Source organism: Lithobates pipiens, unplaced genomic scaffold (assembly GCF_037356315.1).
Source record: "Lithobates pipiens isolate NorthernLeopardFrog02 unplaced genomic scaffold, aLitPip1_a1.2 Scaffold_3, whole genome shotgun sequence".
Lineage (NCBI taxonomy): Eukaryota > Metazoa > Chordata > Amphibia > Anura > Ranidae > Lithobates > Lithobates pipiens.
In genome coordinates, this window is record NW_027507790.1 from 248446664 (window position 1) to 248456519 (window position 9856).

Below are 9856 nucleotides of genomic sequence, written 5' to 3' on the forward strand. Positions count from 1 at the left end.
ATCATGGGTTGCAGGAAAGAAATTTGCACGACTGCTATCATCATCAACACAGATCCTGCCAACAGGAGAATCCCTCCTGCCAAGCTATTCTCTGCTCCTGGTGGGGGAAGGCAAAGCCCTTCTCTCCAAGAGAAGACAGTGATTATTGCTGTTGTATATAGCAGCCACAGGCGATAATCGTAAGAGAATTTGGCAGGCTGGTTGCACCCAAGTTGATTTGATCAATCGACTTGGTACATTCAGCTTGCCCATTAACGGTTCGAATCTTGGCTGGTTCAGCAGGAACCAGCCAAGATCCGAACCGTGTATGGCCGACTCAACCCTTTAGGCCGGGTTCACACTGTGTGTGGCCGCAGCTCACAGCAGGGGGTCCGGTGCCCCCCCCCCCCCATTCACCGCTTCAGGTCCAAATTAGGTCCATGAATTTGGACCTGAAAACGAAGCCAAAAGGTGTTGTATAGGACTCTTCTACCATGGCCGTCCCGGAGATGTGTGAACCGCCTCCATATAGTCACAGTCTACTGACATGCAAATTGGATGCAGAGAAATCCACATCCAATTCACATATGTGTGACCCCAGCCTGAATACAGATGTACCAACAACATGAATTTAACCCCCCCCCCATCATCTATACATGCCTATTTTCTAGTGACAGGTTCATGTTAAAGCTGGCCACACACACACACTAGTAGATTTTTGAACGAACGTTTATATAAAAATACTCAGTACATTCAATGTTGTAAACCTCAGACATGAAATATGAACAAAGCATATCCCTCTATAGTGTGTACTTGTCTCAATTCAAAGCTCTAAGAGTCATTTCTGTCTGCTAAATCCTCCCTCTGCTATCACCATGAATACCTTCCGACACGTTTTCCTGACACCAAGAGAAAAAAAAAAGGTGACAGGGGTGGGACCTCCAGCACACAGCCTGTGATTGGCAGCCTCAGCTCTGTTCCTGTGTGAAGTGGAGGGGGGGGGTCCTTTCCCTCCAATTAGCTCTCACTGAGATCTGCAGAGCAACTTCAACGCTCCACCTCTGCTTTATGAAAACACAGACAAGTTGTATACATTCTGGACTTATAACGGCTTTAGAGGAGACAGGGCTACAGATAAACAGGTACAAGTTATATTGAAGGATTTGTTTCATCTCACAGCATTAAAAAGGACACATTGCCCTGTTTACTTGTGCTGCAAACACAAGCCATACATTTGGGGTGCGGTTTTGCGATGAAACGACTACTATGGGAGAGTTTGACAGGAGGCGGGGCAAACCAAGCTAATTATTATTATTTTTATGCAGTTGCAAAGGCACGTGCTTTTTCAGGTGCCCCCCCCCCCCGTTGAAGTTGCACCCCGAAAAAAATTAAAAAATAAAAAAAAAGTTGGCAAAAGTAGTGCAGGAACTACTTTTGCAAATCGGTGCGGTGCCACAAAGTAGGCGTCACACTGATTGGAACGGTGCCCTTGCCAGCGATAGGCTGCAACTTGTCATGTGATTTGACTGGTCAAAATCGCATGACAAAAATCGCTTCAATGTGAACAACGGCTTAAAGTGGAACTTCATTAATTTCTTCATCTTTCCATCTATTAAATCTTCTGCCCTTCTCGTTTTAGCTTTGGATAGTAAAACATTTTTTTTCTTCTGCCAGTAAATCCCTTATACAGCCCATTTCCTGTCTGGTCATTAGCCTAGGCTTATGACATCATGCACAGCTCTCTCTCTTCTCTCACTCTGGTGAGAGTTTGCCATGAAGTGAGGGATGAGTCATAAGAGGGCCAATGAGAGCTGCCCCCTGATGACGTCAGAGCGTACCGATGAAACGCGTAGGGTGGTTTGAACGCGATACATCACTTCCGCCGCTTGCAACACAGCCTGGAGCGCTAATGGCGTCTCCAACACATGGATGTGCTAGCTGCTATGGACACTTAATTTTAAACCTAATTTCTAACTCAAATTTTTTGGAATAAATTGTGGCATACTTCCCCATGGAAGCCCTCTTTCTTTTTAAATTTTCCACTAATCCCTGGATACCTGCTGTGGTTATGAAAAAAATAAATAAAAATCTTTTGCCTTGAGATTTCCCACAAGCGTCCGTGATCACCTGCCGATCGATTCCTGATTGATCGCCCGCTTGGACCAGAGCTGTGGCGCTGAGGAATTTCCATTGGTATTACCCCACAAGGCCCATACGACTACCTATAAACGGGCGTCATGGGATTCCAGTGAGTAGGATGTGCGGCAGGTGATGGTGGTGGAAGAATCGATTCCTTGTTATACACCAAGATTCGGAAGATTCACAAGAATTGAATGAACTTTTTACATTAATAATATTTGATCACATATTTTGATCACTTTATTTTGTTTATATACATTTTGTGGTTGTTATACACAATTTACATATTTTACATTACAAGCTTTATTATGTTGGCTGGTTTTGGTTTATGCCTATTAGATTGTAAGCTCTTCTGAGCAGGGCCCTCTTAATCCTCTTGTATTTTATTGTATTATATTATTGTCTCCCTTTTATATTGTAAAGCGCTGTGCAAAGTGTTGGCACAATATAAATCCTGTATAATAATTTATGCTATTAGAGCATTTGCACTTTAAATCACTTTGGAATGTTATATCTTGGGGAGAGAGCGCGGTTCCCAATTAATTACATTTTAATTAAAATTTCCTTACACCTCCGTTTCCACAGTGCAAGGTCTTAATCTGATCGATCGAAATACAATCATATTCATCAAAGAAAGAAAAAAAAAAAAAAAAAAGGGAAGTATCTCAATGCTGTCAATTAATGCAAAACGATTAATCATTTTCTTCCTCAGATCAACTCAGTTTGATCGAATTTGATCGAAATTGCGTCAAGATCAAAGCGGAAGGGAAGATATTCTTTTTTCTTTTTTTTTTTTTTTTGCGGTATTGATCATTTCGATCAAATCACAGATTGACATCAAATGAAAATCAAAGCGCGTGTGGCCAACGCCGGCAACAAAACGTCTGCGACTCTTGTGATGAAAAGCGCTGGCCACAAATTCATCTGATACGGCCCTAATTAACAAAATTAGACTACATGACTGGAGATCGGACACCGTAGACAGCCAGGCATTCAGCATTTTCACACTTTCTTAGGTCATGCTGAGACTTGTAATTCTACACCAGATACTGACAGACAACAACATGCAGCACACAGAGGAGAGAGAAGACACAATGTACCCAGGACGTGTGACCTGTACACTGCATGCCATCTCCTGCCATCATCACCCCCCTATTAATAAAGATGGCATCACTTCCTGACAGCCGTCCCATGGCCCCTCTCTGTAGATCCGGCAATGGAGGGACATACAATGGAGGATCTTACCTGTAGCTGTGCTGAGTCTCAGGCAGAGGAGTAGAGATAGAGAGGTGTGCGGAGTGATGAGCTGCCCTGACCCACAATACACCGCTCCAGTCTGGACCGGTAGAGAATGAAGCATGCAGCTCCAGAGGGAAAGGGGCGGGGATAGAACGCAGAGTGACAACCCGGAGCCATACAGCTACAGGGGGAGGAGGAAAGGGGCGGGGATAGAACCCGGCGTATCAATTCCGCCCCCATACATCAAGAGGAAGGGGGCGGGGACAGAACGCGGTGTGTCAGTTCCGCACCAATAACAGGACACGAGGGAAGGGGAAAGGGGCGGGGATAGAACGCCGCCTGCTATTTGCAAGGTAATGGTGATACGCCGCACGTAATAAAAAAAAGTGTCATTGCTTTGTGCTGCCGCTACGGGCGCTGCTGAGACACCCAATAACCATAGCAACCAGCGATACTTCCCTTCCTCTACACTTTCTGTTGGTTATCTATTATTATTATTATTATTATTATTATTAGTAATAATAATAATATTAATAATAATATTATTATACAGGATCTATACAACGGCAACAGTTTGCGCAGCGCTTAACAAAATAAAGGCAGCCATTACGGTTACATTACAATTTGGTACCAGAGGAATCAGAGGGCCCTGCTCATTACAGATTACACTCTATTGATGGTATATATTATATATCCACTTGAAGACCAGGCCTTTTCTGGCACCTTTTGTTTACAAGTTTAAATCAGTATTTTTATTTTCTTTTTGCTAGAAAATGACTTAGAGCCCACCAAACATTATACACTTTAGCAGAGACCCCTAGAGAATAAAATAGCGACTGTTGCATTTTTTTTTATGTCACGCAGAATTTGCGCAGAGTTTTTTTTTTAACACAAGTTTTCTGGAAAAAATACATTTTAACCACTTCTATACAATGCACTTTTACCCCCTTCCTGCCCAGGCCAATTTTCAGCTTTCAGCACTCACACACTTTGAATGACAATTGTGCAGTTATGCTACACTGTACCCAAACTACATTTTTAACATTTCTTTCAAGGACATATAGAGATTTATTTTGATGATATTTAATCACCTCTGTGTTTTTTAAATTTTTTGCTAAACAAATGAAAAAAGACCAAAAATTTTGAAAAAAATAAGTTTCTCCATTTCAATTATAACATTTTGTAAATAAGTAATTTTTCTCCTTCACTCATGTGCGCTGATGAGGCGGCGCTAATGGACACTGATAGGCTGCACTGGTGGGCACTGATAGACGGCACTGATGGGCACTGATAGGAAGCACTGATGGGCACTGACAGGCAACACTGATAGGAAGCACTGATGGGCACTGATAGGTGGCACTGATAGGAAGCATTGATGGGCACTGATAGGCGACACTGATAGGAAGCATTGATGGGCACTGATAGGCAGAACTGATGGGCACTGATAAGCGGCACTGATGGGCACTGACAGGCAGCACTGATAGGAAGCACTGATGGGCACTGATAGGTGGCACTGATAGGAAGCATTGATGGGCACTGATAGGCAGAACTGATGGGCACTGATACGCAGAGCTGATGGGCGCTGACAGACAGCACTGATAGGCAGAAATGATTGGCACTGATAGGCTGCACTGATGGGCACTGATAGGCTGCACTGATGGGAAGAAATGATTGGCACTGATAGGCGGTACTGATAGGAAGCACTGATGGGCACTGATAGGCTGCACTGGTAGGCGGCACTGATAGGTAGAACTGATGGGCACTGATAGGAAGCACTGATGGGCACTGACAGGCTGCACTGATAGGCACTGATAGGCGCACTAATAGGCGGCATTGTTGGACAGCCTTTATGGGCTGTCTTTATGCGCTGCACTATAATCATTGCACTGATTATCACTGCAGATCCCTCCATGAGGAAAGCCGCTTACCTCTACTCAGGTGCTGTCAGCATCAGGAAAGGAATGCTGATAACCCGCACTTCTGGTTTACACTGCGATCAGCTGTGATTGGACACAGCTGATCACATGGTAAAGCGCCTAAGTCATAGGTTCTATACCGTGATCCAAGATGCGGTGTGTCTGGATGACATTGATCGCCGCGCTGCGTGCCTTGACAATGAAACCACTGCTCAGCCATCATTTTCTTATAGGCCAAGCAGAAAGTGGTCAACCACCTGATCTCTGGAAGATGACTAGGCCATTGTTTGCGATACCGCAATTTGTTACTTTTACGGCACCAGGAAAACAGTAAATAGTATCATACTTACTGTAATTTTCTTTTCCTGGTGCCTCTCCATGGGAGCTTACCGAACCCACCCAGTTCATTCCTAGCAATGTACAGGGAGCGGGCTGTTTGTGGGTGAATGGCAGCATGCATGTGATATAGCTCCACCCTATCCACCCAAAAGACCTGCGTATATCTATAAAAGAAAACCTAGAGCAACCACCTCCCCCAATCTCCTTTTGCCCTCAAGATCTACACCAGCAGGTCTTTGATTATACATTTTAGCCCTCCCCGTTTAGCTTGTTATTTATCACATATGCTGCCATGTTGGCGTCGGAAAAACAGATAACTGTATCAAATACTTACTGTAATTTTCCTTTCATGACGCCAATCCATTACAGCATATGAACTTTTTTGATTTTGTTATTTTTATTATATCTTATTTATTTTATTTTAAAAGTATAATCAAAAACTTACTGGTGTAGATCTTGAGGACAAAAAGGGGGGATTGAGGAGGTTGCTCTAGCTTTCATTTTATAGATGTAAACAGGTCCTGTGGGTGGATATGGTGGAGCTATATTACAGGAATGCTGCCATGGATTGGCGTCTGGAAAAGAGATGTAGTACCCTGATGTTTGGGTAGGGTTGTTATTAAATTTATTTGACAAGCGAAAGTTGTCTTGGCAAATTCTCAGGCGGTCAATTTATTTTGTCCTAATTCTGCAATTGTCGCACTTCTCTCTTCTGTCGCTAGATGGCCGGGCATCTGGTGACATTAGACAAGACAAGGGCATTGCAAGGACAGATTAGGAATGAATAGGGGGTCTCAGCCAATGGGCAGGAAATTTCTTGGGTCCCTTGGCCTGCTGGGAGAACCTGTTTATTTTGGGTGGAGTCAGGTGATCGGGGTTCTGTGCCACCTGGATGGCTGTCTGGGTAGACATGTGTTGTATTGCCCCGGCTGCTAGGCCAGAAACCTAAGGCCTATCCCGGGCACATCTGGCTGCTAGGCTGTCTGAGGGCCTATCCAGAAGTAGGAAAGCAGCGTAGGGTTGGGACTACAGGTTTTTTCCTTTTTAAAGCCAATGGCGTGTGAAACACACTCAAAAACTTTACCCGATGCTAAAAAAAATGTGCACAACATAACAAGGTGACACAAAAAACGTGCAACGGGTGTACACAAGCCTTCTGAAATCAGAGGGCCTTGCCCTGAATCCCCCGGGGTGTTAGGCTCCTTACGGGGACAAGGGTACTTACACTTGGTCCGTCTGGCCGAAACCAGACGGACCCCTTTCTCTGGAGGGTCTGCCAAAACAGACCCACCCAAGTACTCAGTGGGGCTCCCTCAAAGGGAGACCCCATGAGAGGGGTGAACTAAGCCAAAAGGCCATGTCCACCTCCCCCCCCCCAGGCTTTCAGGGAAGGCCTGAGGACCTACACCCTACCAGTCACACAGTGCAACAAACCATGTACAAACAAAAAAAATACTAAAACATGACAAACAAATGAAATAAATAAAAGAAAGTGGGGGAGAATGAAGTAGAGGAGAGGTGAGTGAAAAGGTGGCCATTGTGCAATACAATGGCCAGGCCCTTCCGCCAGGAAGAAAAAATTCCTCCGGTCCCAGCCAAAAGTCCCGGGCCCAGGAGGCAGATGCTAAAAAAAAAGCGTGTATATGGTGCAGTGACCGTGGTGCCACAAATCAGAGTGACCCTCACTCACAGTGATTTGATGGCACCCCTGGGCTGCCACTCCAGGGGCACATACACCATAGGCTTTCAGTACCAACACTGACCAACGACCCAGTCCACAGCAGCCCTCACCCCAGGCATGAAGGTCTGAAGTTCAGGAAGCCCAGGGAGAGCCTGCCCCTCAAGAAGCTCAATCCCCGATCCCATCACTCCCACCTAATTACATTCGGGAAATACCAACCACTCCGCCCAAGTGCTGTAGGCGAGCAACCTCAGGATGGCTCAGACTCAACCATAGGCCGGACCCCAGTATCTGTCGGGCAGCACGGCATAGTCCCTACCGAAAACCGCCGTTCCAGCTGTAATGACACCATTTGCCTGGCCTCCCCAATGGGAGCAGCACAGCGCCTCCTCTGGCAACGGATAAGAACAGATACTACACTTGATCTTAGCCAAAATGCCAAGAAGCGATTGTAGTCCAACCAGAAGTAACAGTTCCACCGGCTGGGTCGTGGTCGGAGGTAGAAGGAAAGCTGTCGCCACTAAGAGACCATCCACCTTGCTACCGGAGACCATTGTGAGTAAGTTGAGGCCAGTACCAGAGCAGACTTCTCACCAGACCGGGGACAGTGAAGAAGTGGGAAAATGTCAGCAATCGCCAAGTCAGGGACTCAGCGGGACAGCAGAGGTCACAATTGTGTAGTGTCAAGCCAGGGACCTAACGTGTCAGCAGGGATGAAGCTTGAAGAGTCTGTGAGTGCCAAGCCAAGGACCCAGCAGAGACCTGTCTGGCATTGGCGTCATGGGGGGGGGGGGGCTGTGGGGCACTATAGCCCCGAGTGGGCCCCTAAAAAACCTTTGGTCTCAGAATTCACAAAATAGTTCTTAGCTCCGAGCCAATTCCACAGAGAGCGGGGATCAATCTCCCACTTATCCAGCACGGCCAAGTGACGTACAGAAAACTCCTATGGTGGACGTCACACTGGTCCAGTTCCGGTACCATGGGACATGTGACATCTATTATAGATCCAGGAATCAGGAATGACACTACGGCCACTGGCCTCTGATACTCAGGTTTCCATTGTAGTCAGGATTGATAAAGACAAGAAGGAAGCTGACGTGAGGAACCCTTTGTGAGAGGATGAGCTGTGAGGCGACTCAGCAGTGCATATGGTGCCTGGAGAGTGCTTGGTACACTCACTGTGGGCTCACGCTCCCTCTGTGTAAATGGGCGGGCACCTCTACTATCCTGGCTCTGGCTGCCTGGTGCCTGCGGGGCTGTCTCTGAGTGGTCATGAATGGGATGGACGTGCCGCTCTCGCACACTACAGGTAAGGCTGAGCTGCAGAAGTGTCAAGAGGTCACCTGAAGTCTGAAGTGGAAAAGGTAGGTCAGTGTCGGTGTCAGGTAGGTCAGTGAAGTGTAGGGATATTGACCTCTGTTTGTTCCTGGACCTGTTGTGTACATGCAGGTGTTGATCGCAAAGCTGAAATTGAGAATAGCAACAAGAAAATATCGCTCTGCTTTGGGATCTACCCAGCTTTGCCGTTGATGTCCAATATGCACAAAACTTGCTTCAAATGATGTACAATTTCCTGGTGAACCTCCCAATCTTCTAACTTCTGCTCCTGTTGGATGGCTTTGCCATTATCCACAGTTAGAGACATTGTTAGCTTTGGAAGTATTTCTTTAAATTTCTGGGTAACGCCTGACCTCTTCCCTTGGCAGTTGATGCTTGAGTCTCCCTGGCTGCCTGGTGCTTAATCCTAGTTCCTTCCCAATCATTGTCTGTGGATAATCAACATCTCTTTGAACAAAGGCCCTGGATGGGTATCAGAGTAAAAGGGGCTGAATACAAATGCAGTCCACACTTTTCACATATTGGAGCCAAATACAGGGCAATCGTAGAAAAAAACCTGTTATGCCCCATACAAACTGTTGGATTTTCCGATTGGAAATGTTAGCTGGGAGCTTTTTGTCGGAAATTCCGACCATGCGTAGGCTCCATCGGACAATTTTCATTGGAATTTCCGACACACAAAATTTAAGATCTGGATCTCAAATTTTCCGACTACAAAATCCAACGCACAAAGTTCCACGCATGCTCGGAATCAAGCAGAGGGGCCGCACTGGCTATTGAACTTCATTTTTCTCGAATCCATGGATTTTGTTGTTGGAATGTCTGATCGTGTGTACAGGGCATTAGAGTCTGCAAAAGACTTGAGACTAGGACATAGGTTCACCTTCCAGCAAGACAACGACCCTAAACATACAGCCAGAGCTACAATGGAATGGTTTAGATCAAAGCATATTCATGTGTTAGAATGGCCCAGTCAAAGTCCAGACCTAAATCCAATTGAGAATCTGTGGCAAGACTTGAAAATTGCTGTTCACAGACGCTTTCCGTCCAATCTGACAGAGCTTGAGCCATTTTGCAAAGAAAAATGGGCAAAAATGTCCCTCTCTAGATGTACAAAGCTGGTAGAGACTTCCCCAAAAAGACTTGCAGCTGTAATTGCAGTGAAAGGAGGTTCTACAAAGTGTTGACTCAGGGGGGCGCTATACAAATGCACCCCACACTTTTC

General features: G+C 45.8%; 1 protein-coding gene and 1 pseudogene across 1 annotated transcript in view; both read right to left on the minus strand.

Moving 5' to 3' along the window:
• Positions 1-3525, minus strand: part of ME2 (malic enzyme 2) — a gene marked incomplete in the record, with an annotated part of 93461 nt that extends 89936 nt beyond the window's left edge. Inside the window, 1 exon segment of the mRNA XM_077463004.1 lies at positions 3364-3525.
• Positions 3526-7660: 4135 nt separating this feature from the next.
• LOC143941777 (U2 spliceosomal RNA) lies at positions 7661-7743 on the minus strand (annotated as a pseudogene).
• Between the last annotated feature and the right edge of the window lie 2113 nt (positions 7744-9856).